This window comes from Elephas maximus, chromosome 12 (assembly GCF_024166365.1).
Source record: "Elephas maximus indicus isolate mEleMax1 chromosome 12, mEleMax1 primary haplotype, whole genome shotgun sequence".
In the NCBI taxonomy this organism is placed as follows: domain Eukaryota; kingdom Metazoa; phylum Chordata; class Mammalia; order Proboscidea; family Elephantidae; genus Elephas; species Elephas maximus.
The window spans coordinates 25,152,123-25,170,857 of NC_064830.1; the positions used below are offsets into that span (position 1 = coordinate 25,152,123).

The following is an 18,735-nucleotide window of genomic DNA, read 5'->3' on the forward strand; positions in this document are numbered from 1 at the left end:
TGTCATTTCATTCCTGCCAAGAGTCACACAGATGGTTCGGGCGTGTTATCCTTGGTTACCACATCAGTAGTTTCCTGGTTCTAGCCTACTTCCTTGCAGGCAAAGGTCTTAATTAATAATTTTCAGCATATTCTTACTGCCTCCAGTTCCTAATGCTGAAGTCTGTGTAAAAAACCAAGAGTATCCAAATACTTAAAAATACCAAGGGATGGAAACTTGGCAGAAACAAAGGAAGAGCAAAACAGTTTTTTAATTACATACACACTTTTTCTCAGAGTTATACGCCTTAACAGTGTGCTATCCTAGGAAGGCCAAAGCTATTTTGCCCCCATTTAGCAGTTACTGATTATCTACAAGGTACCACAGACGGAACTAGGAAATCCTGAAGGACACATCTGAAATTCAAGCAAAGTAAGTTTTCCCACATGTGCCCCATATAAAGCCAACGGAGAGCATTACACCGGCACAGCAAAAGAAAAAGGTAAGAGACTCAAATCTGGATCCATAAATGGAAAAAAATAAGGCCAACCATAAAAAGTACTTAGAACTAACGTTCTATCATCCTAGGTAGAATGCCTACTTCAGAGTTTTAAGTATGCATACTTCCCTCTGAAATGGTAAACAGAATTTCCACAAACATGACAATATTAAGGATTTTACTGAAATACATGGTATCAGCCTGTGTGGGACTGTTGAAAGAAAGACATGTATATTAATACATAAATACAATTATGTGTATTAATCTTTTGTTAGTTAAGTCTTAGGGCAGATCCCAAAGACTTTATTTAAAATTTAACTGTTTTCAAGAAGAATTTGAAGAGCTTTACCATAAAAACTGTACTCATAATGAAATCTTTAAACTTAGAATTAAAGGAAAGCCGTGCAATCTGGGTGGCAGTAGTGATGAGAAGTAAAAAAGCCAATTACTATTATTGCACCAAAGCTGTACCTTTGGGCTCCCTGGTAACCAAGGCGGAAGGAGATGCACAATAAGGTAGAAAGATATTATTAACTTGATAAAAGGAACTACACTGGTAAGTCTGGAAAGAGAAGCTCTCCTGGAATTAAACTCAAGAAACACATCCTGGATCTTTCCTTAATGGACTCCAATGCTGAAAAATATTTCTTTAAAAGAGGTTCACAAAAGAACCCCATATGACAGTTAACACAAAAGAAACACCATGAAATTTTGTGAGGGCAAAAGTAACATGGTTCAAGCAAGTAGCTTAATGACCTAATCTGATTCTGGAACAGTACAGAGCTACACCGTCCACTTTAGTAGCCACTAGCCCCATGTGGCTACTTAAATTTAAATTAAATTAAATTAAAAACTCAGTCCCTTAGGCCCACTAACCTCATTTTAAGTGTCCAAAAGCCACTTGGGGCTAGTGGTTACTGCATCCAGTGGGGCAGATACAGAACGCTTCATCATCACACAAAGTCCCGTGGACAACACGGGTTCAGAGAATAGAAATGGGTGGTAAATACCCACACACAGGAAAACTAGATAAATTATAATACAGCTATAAATGAAACACTACGCAGCTATAAAAACCAGTTTGACTTTTATGTGCTGACCAGAATGATAAATTGTTAAGCGACAACAAACCTTTCAGAACGGTAGGTATAATGAGATCCCAATTCTGTTAACATACATGTGTGCGTATGTATGTATGTTGGGGACTGACTTGGTCTGCAAGGAATGTACAGTAACTTGCTAATAACGGTAACAGCAGAGGTGGCTATGGAGGGCTTTTCCTTTCTAGGTTATATATAGTTTACAATGTTTACTTTTTTTTTTTTTTAATTAGAGCATTTTTCTAAAGCAAAACAAATGACACCCTCAAAAGGATACAGGCATAAATACAGATACCAAGCAGCTAACAAGCCCCTCATGCTATTAGAATGAAACACCAATTGTTTCAAATAATCTTTATAAAAGAGGTGGAAACCCAGTCAATAATTCCTGACTGACTGGTAGCTGCGATGCTGACCGAGAAGAGATCCACGTATTTCAGACGCTTAAAGTGCAGATACAAAAGATGAGTTTTTTCCTCTAGAAAATTCAAGACCCTAACTCACAACCTTTGATCCTTTCCATGGAGAGGAGTCAAAAAAAATAATAAAATAAAAGCGCCTTCCAAGGAAGCAGTTTAGCACAGTATTATCTGAAGTCCCAGAGTTTTACCTATACACAGGAGACTACGAAGACAGTTCACTATTTCTGAAACTGAGCTTGGCATCGACTCTACCTTCTGTAGCTATTATTTCTGTGAATGAAGCTACTATTCATTCAGTTGCACGGCCCCCCTGTTAGTCACCTCTTCCAATGAATCACCAAGCTCTATGAAATACCTCTTAGATCTGTTTCCTCCCTCATCATGCCCACTGCCTTAGACAGTTGTTGTTGAGTGCTGTTGAACTCACTCCTACATGACAGAGCAGAACTGCCCCACAGGGTTTCCAAGGCTGTAATCTTTATGGCAGCAGATCACCAGGTCATTTCTCCTGTGGAGCCGCTGGTGGGTTCAAACCACCAATCTTTCAGTTAGTAAGCCAAGCACTTAACCATTACACCAGGAGCCCTCCATATTTTTCCTGGGTTATTACAATATGTCCTGTTCCCTCCTTCCAAAGCTACCTTACAGGCAGAATAACTGGACACACATATCTGAGCTCATTCCTCTGAAGAAAACCCTTCAAGGGTACACGGTTTTGTTTAAAATCAAATTCAAAACTTTTAACGTCACATAAAAAGTTCAGATCTAGGTCCTGATACTGCTCCAATCTTATTTATTGCCCCTCCCTGCCCGTGTAAAACCTAAACTCCTCCCAAACAGACTGAACTAATTGATGGTCCGGTGTCTGCTTTCATTTACCCGAGTGTTGAATGAGTTCCTGATCCTACCACCCTTTTCCCACCTCTTCAATGACTAATTCATATGTGAGCTTCAAAGTTTGATTCAGACATCATTACCCTCTCTGACCCTCCCACCAACGGGAAGGTGACCTTTCTCTGTGCTTCTTTAATATTTTGTATACACAGTATCACCACCCCAGCCCCTTATCAACTGTACTATCTATAATAAGCACTATAATAAGCTTCTAGGCAGCAAGGCCCATGTCTCTTAGAATACCTTTGACACCCGAGGCCTTATTTAGTACAGGCACAGGAAAGATGCCAACTAAGCGTTTGTGCAATGAATGACCCAAAATACTCGAGCTAAAAACTAAGGAATGTTTTTATATCACACATCAATGTTTTCTGTATCTCTGCTATTCCTGTGACCCAATAAATTGTGATGGGAAATAACAACTACGTGGTCAAGCCTATAATGACAAAGAATTAGGGTGGTATTTTCTTTAGTGACAAATACAAAAAATAACAATACAACCATTTGCAGATATGCAAGAAATAAAGATGGTCAGATCTAATCTTTCTTTCAATATAAGTCTCACTACAACTATTTAGACATTTTTTGTTTTCCCACCAAGAACGAGAGTCTATTCCTTAAGAGGGTAAATATATAAAGATCTGTGCCATATGAAGATGAAGTATTCGTTCCCATTTAACAATTTCTAACAACTACCTTGTAGAGCAATCTAAAGTGCCAGTAATACAAACCACCCACATTTACTCCCCCACCAAAAAAGCATGGGCCAGAAAGTTGATAATGTTGAAGCAAAGAGATGGGTATGAGGGGATTCATTATATTTCTAATTTTATATATATTTCCAAAATAAGTTTAAAAAAACAAAGCGTCAGTAATATTCATTCATTCTAAACAGTGGGTATTTATTGAGAGCCTACTAAGTGCCAGATACTGTTCTAGGCACCAGGGACACAGCGAAAAATAACGCAGACAAAATTCCTGCCCCGATGGAGCCTACACCCTAATAAATAGGCATCAGAAAATAAACAACTGGGATGTGGAACACTGAATCAGAGTTAAGTTGGTGCAAGTTCCTTATTATTTTTTGCACGGGCTGATGCTTTTAAAAAAATATAGCCCAAATTTCTTGCCTATTTGTATAATCTGTTTTCTATTTTTAAAGGAAAAAAAAAAAAGTAATTTACATCATATTGATCAAAGAAACTGTCACGTGACTCAAGCCGTCAAGCACATTCAGAAACAAAAACCAATCCTTGGTTGTGGACACTAATATTCTATCATTGCCATACATGTAACCAAACCAACAGGACACTGAAATACTGGATTTACTTCTAACTCGATCTTGTCCAAGATGAGGATAGTAAAGAAATGAACTTGGTTTAGCAAGCACCAAGATGGAGATGATAGCCAGAAACAAGGCTTTTGGTCAATATTTGATTCAAGGTGAATAACCAGCATCTGAATGGGAAGCTGTCATTTATTTTCAGAAAAATGGGCATGCCAGAAAATAAATGACAGCTTCAGTTTAAGTAAAAACAAGTATCTGATACATTGTTACTATTAAAAAAATGTCATATGTGCATCAAATATTTTCATATGGAAATGATATGGATTTTTATCCAGTCAGAACTGAAACTGACTTTTGGAAATGTGCAGGATGCTCAGATAACTGCTTCCTGAGTGTCACAGATGAATGTTTTCTGTATCTCCGCCACTCTTGTGACCCAATAAACTGTGATGGGAAATGGAGAGGATTTCCTTTGAGAATATCACAGATACAACGTTACTGCCTTAAAGTGTTACGATTAAAATAGGAAGAGCACACTTCCGCTTTGTAAAGACACAAACAACTTGTCTGTATTAAAACAGAATATTATCCACCTGACATTTGTGCCTTACTTCCTAGTTCATATTCATGAATAAATAACTGAAAAAATTACAAGGAGAATGCCTTATTATGCGTAAGATAAAACTCAATTCGGACAGATCTGCTCAAAGTTTCACTTAGAAAGGAAACTTAGTATGAAGAAATACGTCTGCATTGTACCTCCCTCCCTTTTTCCATTAGCAAAAGATAATGAAAATACCTGGAGTTTGGAATCTAACTCTTCCACTAACCTGCTGCGTTGTGCCTATTAAGTGCCTTGTATTTTTTTTTTTTCTCTATAAAAATTAGCTGTTTCCAAAGGAGAATGAAGAAAACCAAAGGCACAAGGAAAACGTCAGTCCAAAGGACTAGTGGACCACATGAACACAGCCTCTACCAGCCTGACCCCAGAAGAACTAGATGGTACCCATTTACCACCACCAGCTGCTCTGAAAGGAATCACAATAGAGGGTCTCCAACACAGCAGGAGAAAAATATAGAACAAAATTCAAATTCACACAAAAAAGACCAGACTTACTAGTCTGACAGAGACTGGAAGAACCCCTGAGACTATGGCCCCTAACACCCCGCTAACTCAAAGTGAAGCCACTCCCAAAGTCCACTTTTCAGCCAAAGGTTAGACAGGCTTATAAAACAAACAATAACCCAGGTGAGGAACGTGCTTCTTAGTTCAATCAAGTTTAAGAGACCAAATGAGCAACATTTGCACAAAAGCAAAGATGAGAAGACAGGAAAACAGGATGAGTGGACATGGGCAACCCAGGGTGGAAAGGAAAAAGGGGCAAGTGCTCACACAATGTGGGAATTGCAACTAATGTCACAAAAAAATCTGTATATAAGTTTTTGAATGACAAACTAATTTGCACTGTAAACTGACACCTAAAGCACAATAAAAAATGATTTAAAAAATTAGCTCTTTCATCTTCTATAGGACATCTTATCCTTCTAGATCTTTCTTATATGCTTGGTTTTATCTTTAAGATGCCTTTTTTGGAGAATAAAATTAAGCACATGTCCCATCAGCATTATTATGTTTGGATCAAGACATCTAAAAAGTCTGCACCTTTTCCTGTCACTGCTTTCAAGTCTCTTGGATCACAGTGGGATCGCTGGGTCAAATGGCAGCTCTATTTTTAGCTTTTTGAGGAACTGCCAAATCATTTTTTACAGCAGCTGTACCATTTAGCATTCCCACTGGCAATGGATGAGGGTTCCAATCTCTCTGCATCCTCACCAACATTTGTTATTTTCCTTTTTTTAAATCTTAAAACCAAAAAACCAAACCCGTTGCCGTCGAGTTGATTCCGACTCATAGCGACCCTACAGGACAGAGTAGAACTGCCCCACAGGGTTTCCAAGGAGCGCCTGGTAGATTCGAACTGCCAGCCTTTTGGTTAGCAGCCATAGCACTTAACCACTACGCCACCAGGGTTTCCGTTTTTTTATCTTAAATCTTAGCCATCCTAAAAGAAGTGAAAGGGTATCTCGTTGTGGTTTCGGTTTGCATATCCCTAATGGCTAATACTGTCCTATAGGGTCGCTATGAGTCAGAATCGACCCGACAGCACTGGGTCTGGTTAATGGCTAATAGGAGTCCCTGGGCGGCACAGATGGTTAAGTGCTGGAATACTAACCTAAATAAAGGCTGGCAGTTCAAACTCACCCAGAGGAGCCTCAAAAGACAGGCCTGATAATCTGCTTTCGAAAGGCCACAGCCTTAAAAGCCCTATGAAGCAGTTCTACTCCATCTGCATACATGGGATCTCCATGGGTCGGAACTGATTCAACAGCAGCTAACGACGACGACGGCTAATGACGGTGGGTATCTTTTCATGAGCTTGTTGGCCATCTGTATGTCCTCTTTGGACTTGAAAGCAGCACCATGAACATACACACATGTGTACCAGTGTTGGCTGCAGCGCTAGTCACGATAGCCAAAAGGCAGAAACAACCCAAATGTCCATCTACAGATGAATGGACAAACAAAATGTGGTCCATTCATACAGTGGAGTACTACTCTTCCATAAAGAAAAAAGAGGTCCTGATACATGCAACCACATGGATGAACCTTGAAAACATTATGCTGAGTGAAACAAGCCAATCACAAAAGGACAAATACAGTATGAGCTCACTAATATAAAACACTTAAAACAGGCAAATGTATACAGATCAGAGTTTAACAGTGATTATCAGGAGCGGTTGGCAAGGGGAAAAAGGGAAGTATCTGTCTACCTAGCATTAAGTTTTTGTTTATGGGGATGGAAAATACGGCAATGGATACTGGTGATAGTTGTACAGCACGACTGATGTAATTGGTTTCACTGAATTGTACAAGTGACAAATAAGGAGCTCGCAAATGTTAACTATGTTTCCTACAACAATAAAGGAAAAAAGTATGCATCTTTGGAATTCAATTAAAACTGAACTTAAATAAAAATGAAATGTGGTTTTCATTCAATTCTGTCTTTTTCTTCCTTTCAGAAGCTCTGGCAGTTTGGTCCTTCACTCCCTCCCATATTCTGATAGCTCTTCGCACACTCTCAGTAAGGGAACACTTCTTCCTTACCCCAACATGCCACCATTTTCCTTACTGCACCCAAGGTGTCTTTCTTTCATGATCTTACTCTTTCCTTACATCCTAAAAACACGCCTTCTCTAGATGGTACATAACAAAATTCCTCAATTATTTTCTCAGCTTCCTCTTACCCTCGACTACTGTAAACTATTTCTCAACGAACAGAGGTACCTTCACCACATTAAGAGCCCCAAGGGGAAGCCCCTCACTGCACCACCTCGTCCTCACGGCACCACCTCGTCCTCACTCACCCGGTTCACACATGGAACCACCACCAACACTCTGCTCAGCATTTCTTCCTTTGACTTACTGTCGAATAAACTCTCCAAATCTTTTTTAAAGCAGGTGGCATTGTTGCTAAGCCTTATCTCCCCTTATTCTGAACAACTGTTCTTAAAGAACTTCTACCTTATTCTCTGACCTGACTCAGTAGAGCACAGTGTAACCACAAAGGAATTGACCCTTATTCTACCTCATACAAATTACATTCTGGCATTTATGAACCATGCTCGCTGCTTTTTTGTTAAAATACTGGTAGCTGAAAAAGCCAAATGTAAAATTTGCAATCTGGTATGACAACAGATATAATTTAGTATTTCTGAAGTTTATATTTCATTGGTTTTAACCTCTTAAACAGAGATCAGGTTTTAAGGTCCAACAGATAAAAGTAAAGAGAGTATAATAAAAATTAACCTTGAAAATCCCTTAGGAATGTCCTTCAGTAAGTCCAAGCAGCACATTTTTCCTCTGGCGTTGGAGCAGAACCAGACACAGTGGATAACCTGCATCTAGGGGCCATATCACATACACACAAAAAACCCCTTATCTGAAACTATTAGAACCGTGCTCAGCATGGCAACACTGTGAGGGGGGCTGGGGATGAAGAACTTTTGAGGAAACAACAGATTCGAGTGGCCTCCCTCAAACACAATTCCTCATCTGAACCACAGAATACAAAAAATATATAACTGAGTGACTGTTCTCTCAATTCTTCCAAGGGTGATACATAACCAGCACCATTCTAAATGCGCTGGAGAGAAGGTAATTCATTACATATAATGGATACACACACCCATCAGCGTTAAAGTCCATTCCAACTCATAGCCGCCCTAGATGATAGAGTAGAATTGTCCCATAAATTTTCTGAGGCTGTAATCTTTCTGGGAGCAGACTGCCACATCTTACTCTTTCCGAGTAGACCACCAACCTTTCGGTTAGTAGGCAAACGCTTAACCACTGCACCACCAGGACTCTTTACACATAATGGGGGATTTAGGGAATTAGTGCTGAATTCTCTCAAGTGAGAAAGGCTCTCTCATCTCAACCATCTCAATCTGGTTGAGGGCATATGACCACTGGTTAAAATTGTCCATTCGCTCTGTCTCTCAATAAAAATGTCGGCAGGAATGTCTCTAACTAGTGAGGTTATAGTTGCTTTTTCTGATATTTCTAAATTAAAAAAAAAAAAAAAAACTATGTATTACTTTCATAATCACACACAAAACCAAGTTTTCAATGAACTCCAAAAGTTTACAATAACATGAGAAAATATTTATTAAGTAGAAAAAAGCAAGATGTGGAACCATACCAATAATATTTCAGATTAAAATACTGAAAAAATGTAACAAAATGTTAATGTGTTTGTCTTTGGGCAGTGAAAGGGTATTTGAGTTTTCCTCTACTCTTCCTTATTTGCTAACTCTCCTATAAAGAGTGTGTTTTGCTGATATAATGGAGGAAAACGGACTTCACTTTTAAAAATCACATTTCTTATTTTAGCAACCAGATCTTATCAGTTTTGTTTCAATAATTAACAGGGAAAATGAATGGCATCAACAGTTCTCTCTCAACCTGTATTTTATATGATCTCTAACAGTCTGAATAGTCCCCAATCATATTTTTAAAATCGTTTTCCTTACCCACACTTAGGACTTTGTCACCACCTTTTCAGTACATTTTTTCAACATCACATTCCTTCTAAAAGCCACAAAAAAGCCCACGGCCACATAATGCCACAATTTTTGCCCATGTATTATCTGCCACTGAACCCCTGGATTCTGCTCACTTTAAGGAAGTATAATAGTAAGAATCAGCTGAGCACCATCATGTGTCAGACGCTATGACAGGTGATTGAGCAAGTGCGTTTATTCCTCACAGCTGTCTCACACTATCATTCCTCTGCTGTAGTTCAAGTAACTCATTCAAGGTCACAAAATTTTAAGTGGCAACGCTTGCATTCAAACTCAATTCCCAAATCTGAGTTCTCTCCAACAGGTAATATAAAAAGAAGAAATTACTTCTAGATCCTGTTCTGCCACCAACTTGTCAATTAACCTTGCACAAATAACTTGATTCCTCAGCTATAAATTAAGGGCATACTAGGTGACTTCAAAATCCACTTCCAGGTCTTAAATGCTAGCAAGTAGCCATCTTAGATGCATCAATTGGTCTCAACCCACCTGGACCAAACGAGAATGAAGAACACCAAGGACACAAGGTAATTACGAGCCCAAGAGACAGAAAGGGTCACATAAACCAGACACTACCTCGGCCTGAGACCAGAAGAACTAGATGGTACCCAGCTACAACCGATGACTGCCCTAACAGGGAACTCAACAGAGAACCCCTGAGGGAGCAGGAGAGCAATGGGATGCAGACCCCAAGTTCTCATAAAAAGACCAGACTTAATGGTCTGACTGAGACGAGAAAGACCCCGGTGGTCATGGCCCCCAGACCTTCTTTTAGCCCAGGACAGGAACCATGCCCAAAGCCAACTCTTCAGACAGGGATTGGATTGGACAATGGAATAGAAAAAAGATGCTGGTAAAGAATGAGCTTCTCAGATCAAGTAGGCACTTGAGACAATGTTGGCATCTCCAATCTGGAAGGGAGATGAGAGGGCAGAGGGGGTTAGAAGCTGGCAGAATGCACATGAAAAGAGAGCAGGGAGGGAAGGAGCGGGCTATCTCATTAGGGGGAGAGCAATTAGGAGTATATAGCAAGGTGTATATAAGGTTTTGTGTGAGAGACTGACTTGATTTGTAAACTTTCACTTAAAGCACAATTAAAAAAAAAAAAAAATCCTTTCCAACCAATGACTGCCCTGACAAGGAACACAACAGTGAACCCCTGCGGGAGCAGGAGAACAGTGGGATGCAGACCCCAAATTCTCACAAAAAGACCAGACTTAATGGTCTGACTGAGATTAGAAGGACCCCGGAGGTCATGATCCCCAGATCTTCTGTTAGCTCAAGACAGGAACCATTCCCAAAGTCAACTCTTCAGACAGGGATTGGACTGAGCTATGGAATAGAAAATGATACTGGTGAAGACTGATCTTGGATCAAGTAGACACATGAGACTATGTGGGCAGCTCCTGTCTGGAGGGGAGATGAGAGGGCAGAGTCAGTCAAAAACTGGCCAAATGGACACAAAAAGAGAGAGTGGAGGGAAGGAGTGTGCTATCTCATTAGGGGGAGAGCAACTAGAAGTATATAGCAAGGTGTATATAAATTTTGGTATGAGAGACTGACTTGATTTGTAAACTTTCTTTTAAAACACAACAAAAAAAATTTTTTTTTTAATTTCCTTCCAATAACACTCCATGCCTCAAAAGCTTCCCTCTCCTTTAACACACACTGAAAAATCCTTTAGTATGGGAAATATTTCAGCCACTACTTGTCCAGTTTATGTTCTATCTTGTACATTCCTTGTGTGCTGGCAAATTCCCCAGAGGACAGTATTCTTTGCATCTGGCTCTATTTCCCCAAACCAAGAGAGAATATGTTGCTTCTAGTACTACAGAATAAGAATTTCTAACAAAATTATTTCTGTCACTGTATCTAATAGCTCTTTGCTTAAATAAATATTTTAGAGGAAAATGTGATCTATCACTTTTAGGATTCCACATGGAAACTAATATCGACAGGGCCATTTTAACACATGCTAGTGAGCCAGAGAGATCGCCTCATTTTTCTTTTTTTGTTTTCTTTATATTCATTTAAATAACATTTTATTGTGTTTTTCTTCAAAATTTACACAACAAATCAGGTTCCCATTTTACAATTTCTACATAAATTGTTCAGTGACGTTAGTTGCATTGATCACAAGGTGTCAAACATTCTCTTTAACTGCTTTCTGGTTGTTCCATTTTTCATACTCTAGTTTCCCTGCTCCATTATCGTCTCAGCTTTAGAGTAATTGCTGACCTTTAGGTCTCATACAGACGGTTCTTTAGTGATCTCCAATTCTCTTGGACATCCAATTAGTAAGCAAAAATGAGCCTTCAGTGTTGGCTTTGACTCAAAATGGGTCAACGGGACTAATCGTGGTCCAAATTCAAACCCAAATCTTAGGAAAGAATATGCACAGCACTTCCAGCAACTCCAGCTGAAAAGCACAAGTACACACAGGAAGAGAAACAAAACGCATTACTTTCAACCTTTAGAACAGGTAAGTCCATCCTACCATAGATGGAAAGCCAACTATTACACAGATTTTAAAAATGCTACAGCAAAAGCTAAATGCCCTTACTTTCACATTCTACCTTTGTATTTTTCTAGGAAAAAGTTTCTCTCTTAACAGAATCACTACTAAATCTTTTGGACAAGTCATTACTTTCAGAAATTCGTAGGCACTCCAGAACATAATCACTGCAACACACCAATATTCTCTAATGTAGCTGATTAGAATGTACTGTCAGAGCAAAGGAACTGACCCTTATCCTGCTGTATAAAAATTCTATTCTGGCACTTATCAACCTTGTTCTCTGCTCTTTTGTTACAATGCTGAAAAAGGCAAATGCAAAATTTAGAATCTGGTATAACAACAGCTGTAAAGCACTACAAACTAGCCGTTGTCAAAATATACAAGATTCCCTTAACTACAGTAATCATATTACTCCCATGTATTTGCTTATTCATCTTATTAACTGAGTGCTTACAGTGTGGTAGGCATTGTTTTAGGTGCAGGGAATTTAATAGTGGAAAAGACAATGCCCCTTCGTCCATGTTTTATATTACAGTGGGGAAAGATACACATGCATAAGTAGGAAAATAAATGCAGGGAAATCTTCATGCTTCAACGGAAAACATGGTCTAGTCTAGAGTAAAACCCGCTGAGTCAATTCCAACTCACTGCAACCCTATAGGACAGAGTGGAACTGCACCATAGGGTTTCCAAGGAATGGCTAGGAGATTCAAACCGCCAACCTTTTGGTTGGCAGCCACACTCTTAAGTACTGGGCAACCAGGGCTCCAGTAGTCTAGGGTAGAGATCAGCAAAATTTTTAAGGGCCAGATTACTATTTTAGGCTGTGGATCAGATGGTCTTTATCAAAACCACTCCACTCTGCCATTGTAGTGAGAATGCAGTTGTTGTTGTTAGTTGCCATCTCACTGATTCCAACTAACAGTGACCCCACGTGTTACCGGGTAGCACTGCTTCGTAGGGTTCTCAAGGCTGTGACCTTTCAGTAGTAGTTTGCCAGGCCTGTCTTCTGAGGCACCTATGGGTGAGTTTGAACCACTAACCTTTTGGCTAGTAGGTAAGTGCTTAACCATTTGTGCCAGCTAGGGACTCCTAATGCAGTCATAGACAACACAGAAAGAAATGGGCCCAGCTATGTTCCAATAAACCTTTATTTATAAAAATAGATATTTAGTTAAGGTCTCACAAGTAATTTACCCTGAACTATTAACCTAAGCTATTAACCTAAAGGTTGGTGGTCTAAACTCATCCAGTGGCTCTGAGCAAGAAAGACCTGGCAATCTGCTTCCATAAAGATTTCTGTTGTTGGGTGCCATCAAGTCAATTCCGACTCAGAGTAGAACTGCCCGCTAGGGTTTTCTTGGCTGTAACCTTTATATAAGCAGATCGCCAGGTCTTTCTCCTGCGGAGAATGATTAGTCCAGTTGACCCATTTGGAGACTGGATGAGGAGGTATAATGTGGAGTGCTCTGGCCTAGATAACTGGGTGGATGATGGTGTCCTTATGAGATGGGAAAGCCTGGCAGGTTTGGGGTAGGGGTGAGGACCTAGGATCAAGAGTTCTGTTTAAATATGCCTATCAGAGAGCCCAGTGGAGAAGGGCAAGTACACTGGTAGATACATAATTCTGTCACTCAGAAATGGGGGGAAGACTGACAATACAAATGTGGAAGTCATCAGCATACAGGTATCACATAAAGCCATGGGACAGCTAGGTTCCCTAGAGAGAGAAAAAAAAATTTTTTTTTTTTTTTTAATAGAGAAGAGACAAGGACTAAACCCTAGAGTTCACTAACATTTAGAGGCCATGGGAAGAGAGCTGAGGGCCAAGGCTAAATGAAGGGGGCAGCAAAGAAGGCTGAGAAGGGCCAACTAGACAACAGGAGGAAATTCAGGAGAATGTGGTTCTAGAAGCTAGGCACAGTGCTTAAAGGAGGCCTCTCAACTGTGTCAAATGCTGCTTAGAGATAATGTTAAGGTGATCTGTATATGAGACGCATATTAAAGGAAAAAGAAAGCCTGACTCTTCATATAACTAACTCCACAGGGGAAAGCAGTACCTTCTCTATAGGTCAATATTCTCTCTGCTGTTCATTTTGTTTCTAGAGATTGTAGGAAACCATTATCATTCACCATTTTGCCCCAGGTGGGTACTGGGATCACAAAATAAAGACCAAGTCTTTAAAATTAAAATGGGGAAGATAAGACAATACATAAAAAAGAGACTGATAAAAAGCTGCCTGATCCCTCGACTACCCTAAGCAGATTCTTCTGCTACTTCATCTCATTCCTTCCCTTCACAGCATTTACAGCAATTTCCAATTATATACTGGTTTATTTGTTATCACTGCCCCCCAAGATTCTAAGCCCACAAGGCAGGTGTCAGATCTGTTTTACTCACGATACTCTTGGTACCTGGCACAGTGTCCTACTGAATATCTCGCTGGATAAATAAAAACACTTATTAGGTCTCCTACATTCACTTTTATAACACAGAGAGAGGCAAAATAACCGGCAAAAGAGCCAAGGAGTCATGCACTTTACGAATTTTAGACACTGATTTTCCAGCTACTGTCAATCCTAATGGTAAACTAAAACAACATATTTACAAGCTGAATAGCTGATAAAATGTATTGTCTTCTTGAGAGGTGAAGGTAAGAGGTGGTTGTTGGGAAAGCATTATATAGTCATCCGTGTTCTTCAGCCCTCTGGAGAATTATGCCAAAACACAATCAGAGCAGTACAGTAATATTTGGAATAACCCAGAAAACCAAACCCATTGCCATTGAGTCTATTTTGCCTCATAGCGACCCTACAGGACAGAACAGAACTGGCCCCCAGGGTTTCCAAGGAGCAACTAACCAAAAAAACTAGTGCATTTGAAATGCCGACCTTTTGATTAGCAGTCGAACTCCTAACCACTACACCACCAGGATCTGGCTAAATATAAACCTTTATGTCTCACATTGGCATGTACTTTGGCCCTAAATGTACTTTCCAAATTTAAGATATGATTTTAAATTAAACAGTAAATCTGAAAATATTTAATTTACGTTTTTTGGTGATTTAGTGAAAATATTTAATACATTTTTATTTTAAAATGTAGTTTTTTTTTTTTTTTTCCTCTAAGAAAATTTTCTAAAATAAAATAGCTAACTGCCAAGGTTCAAAATTGGATTCAGTGATATTGCATCTAATTTTCACAGCTGCTTAAATTTACTTACGTTTCCAAAAAAGCCCTGGTGGCGCAGGGGTTAAGAGCTACGGCAAGCCATGGCTAACCAAAAAGGTCGGCAGTTTGAACCTACCAGTCGCTCCTTGGAAATTGGTTCCACTCTGTCCTACAGGGTCACTATGAGTCAGAACCAATATGACGGCACCTAACAACATGTTTCCAAAAACAAAAACCAAAATAATCACACGCCTTTAATTGAGATACCTTTATTCTTCTAAACCAAATGGCTTGCTAAACAAACACCGAATATATTTTTTCTCAAATTTACATACCCATACTATCAGGCACACCAGCAATCAACTATAAAGTAATGAGTTGTTTCAAGAGCTTACTGATACACAGGGGGCTTGAACCTCAGGAATATTTCCAACGGAAACAGTATTAAACACACTGGGTTTCGGGCTGGGTGCAACTGGTGACTTGGATTCTCTCTGGAGTCTACACAGTTGCCAAAGCTGTTAATTACAAGGAACTAACCTAAGATTAAATTACATTTCTAAAGAAAACCAAACTCAAAAAACTATCCCTGGCATCAGCCTCTGGAGCTGCAGTTTTATTAAACCCTAAAATTAAAAAACAAACTAAACAACAGAACTTTGAGAGGGAAGAAAAGAGAATATTAAGAAAATAGGGCAAGGTCTAGAGAAATCCTGTTACCAAGAGCCATTTGTTTATAAGGGACTTAGTTAGCTACAGGGATATACAGGGCAAAGAAGAATGTAAAACAGGAATTCCATTTATCTATAAAGATTTCGAGTATTTAAGAAAGATGGCATCAGGTAAAAAGGGGCAAATTTTAATAAGCTAAAAGAACATTAAGCTGTCTTCATTTTTAGCACAGCCTCAAAGGGGGGGAACAAAAGAAGCATTCATACCTGATTTATGTTATTAAAAATCACCATCCAGACCTCCTAATTTTGGCAGAATTATGCATTAAACACACACTTCTATGACTCTACAGTGCCTCAAATGAGCCTTCAAGCCAAATGTTAGCTCCTTAAGTTTGATAAAATCTTATGGAAAATGGCAGACTTTCAGACCCCTGGGCTCTCTTTTTGCTTTGAAGGAGTATTACAAAGAAGCAGGTTCCAAGTAAAGACAAGTGGAGCTATAAAACATCACTCGCTGAAACACCAGCAGAGCAAAAAGGTAGGTCAGGAAGGAACACTTAAGTACAAGTTTCAGCACAATGCTTAGCTCAGCAAGAACAGCTTCTGTTCTCACTGTCCCCACATGCACAGCCATCTGGGAGCGGTCTCTGCAGATTTTCTTCCTCCGCTTTCTGTTAAATCTGAGTTACAAAGTTGAAACTAAAAAGGCATACAAGGGCTAAGCTAAAATTTGTCAAAAAATAGTTTCTCACCACCTTGTCACCTGGCCCCTCTCATTCATGCTAATTAAAGTCCCCGCTGCTTGGAACAAAAAGCTCACCCTGAGAAACAGATTCAGAGAATGAGAAGTGAATAATGAAGTCTCTTACAGTTCTAAGATTATACAAATGTCACAAGCCAGGTGATGAAATATAATGGAGATAAATACAAATGTTTCAAGGTAATTTGAATTGGAGTCAATACTTCTAAGTGTTATGGGCTGAAATGCATCCCCAAAAAGCCACACTGAAGTCTTAATCCTCGTATCTGTGGATATAACCCTCCTTGGGGGCAGGGCTTTCTCTGTTACGTTAACGAGCCACATCTTCCTGGACTTCAGGAGTGCCATCTGGGTCTGCAGATCTGCCCCAGGAGACACTGGGATGTCATCCTAGAGTCTTTCCTCTTCCTTCCTTACTCCCTACGTTCAATTAATTACAAAGTCTACCTTACAAACTTAAAAATCCTTCCAATTTTATCTGTTCTACCACCATCTTAGTATAGGCTGGTAAAATGGCTTCACTGGAGAAGTATGCAGAACCGCCCCCTCCCCACCTCAGCAATGAAGCTCTGCAGCCTGTATTTCCTCATCTACTGAGATGAGCTCCTGACGCAGCCTTCCACTCTTGGTATCTTGGAGTACTTTTCACCTTTCCATTAGTTAATTCTATATACTTTGTTTTCCCCTTTGAACAAGGAAGGCTGTATTTGTTTATTATTAAATTTTCAAGTCAATCTGAAAGTCTGCTGTATACTCAGTGGTATCTGAGGTTGTACTTCAAAGCTAAGCACCTAGATGTGTTTTCGTGAATATTATTCATGTCATTTGGGGTAGGACACATTGAACATGGGGAAGGGATCCAAAATCCAAAGTACTGGCATCTTACAGACAGTTGTGGAAGATCAAAAGATAGTACTCGCTCCTACAAGGAAGAGGAAAAGAGACTCCTCCCACAACAGCAGGTAAAGGCACAGGGGCAAGGTGATTCATCCTGCCTCTTGGCAGTGTTTTCAAACCAGGCTGAAACTGGGGGAAGAAAGACTGTGATCCGGAACTAAGACAGGGCACCTCTTGCAGTCTTTTCAAGTCTTAGCTAAATCAACGAACACCTCTGAGACAAACCTTTTGACAATTCGAGGATAACAAACCCTCTGAAATTACTGCCGGCCAGATGACACTTCTGTCAAATTACCCCAGAACCTAAGAGAGCCACCACAACTAAAAAAGGAGGCCTGACACAGGAAACACAAACCACTGTCACTGCTCATGTAGACTGCTACACCGCTAGCTCTTGTTGCTTCCTGATTAGATTCTATCTACTCCTTTCTCCTTGTGGCCACCAGAGAAATCTTTCCAAAATACATATCTGATTATATCACTCCCCTGCTTAAAACTTTTCGAAGACTCTCCGCCCTGCATTCCCACACCTGGCTTACAAGGTCCCTTCACTTCAGCCTTATATCTTAACCCTCCATCTCTCTCCCTCTCCAATGCTCAGCCATACGGAATTACCTTCTCCCTGATCTTTGCACATACTATTCCCTCTACTTCCAAGGCCCTTCTCCCCCTTCATCTAGTACACATAATCATTCTTCAGGCCTCATCTCAGAAGTCACTTCCTCTGCGAAGTTTCCTCTAAGACTACCCTCCACACTTCCCACCATTGCGTTAAATGTCTCTCTTCCTCGTATCCTGTCAAAGTACCCCCTCCTTACCTCCATTGTAGCCTTCATTACATCAAATTGAAATTGCCTAGCTTCTTGTTTTGGTCCCTAACTACAAACTCCTTGAGGACAGTGCAGTACCCTGTACACTGTTACACTGCCAGCACACAGCATTGTGCCTGGCACACAGTTGATACAGTCAATGAATATTTATTAAACAAATGAATACAGAGAAAGATGGATAGATAAATTGATATGAATACAGAAGCAGCTATCTGTGAGAATCAGGGACAAATGACAACTTAGGAAAACTGAAAAGCTTGCTGTCACTACTAACCAGAGGAAATATTCTCAGAGTGCTTTCCGCAACATATCAGTGTGCTGGAAGCAGAAAAAGTCAACATCAACCAAAACACTATTTTGGAAACATACATACAGTTGAACTATGTCAGAGAGAACCACCATAAGTATGAAGAAATTTCATAACTGGAGGCTTATAGTGGCTAAGGAGAGTATACTTCCCTAAAATCCTGATCCTCAACACTCCTTGCCTCCCGCTCTCTTCCCCCAAAACTCTCAGCTAAGGGAGCTGTTTGCTGAATTATAATCTAATGCAACTT

General features: G+C 39.8%; 1 protein-coding gene across 3 annotated transcripts in view; it reads right to left on the reverse strand.

Annotated features, from left to right (window-relative positions):
• Window positions 1-18,735, reverse strand: part of LOC126086472 (nucleolar protein 10-like) — a 124,125-nt gene that overhangs the window by 55,469 nt on the left and 49,921 nt on the right. The window lies entirely within an intron of this gene.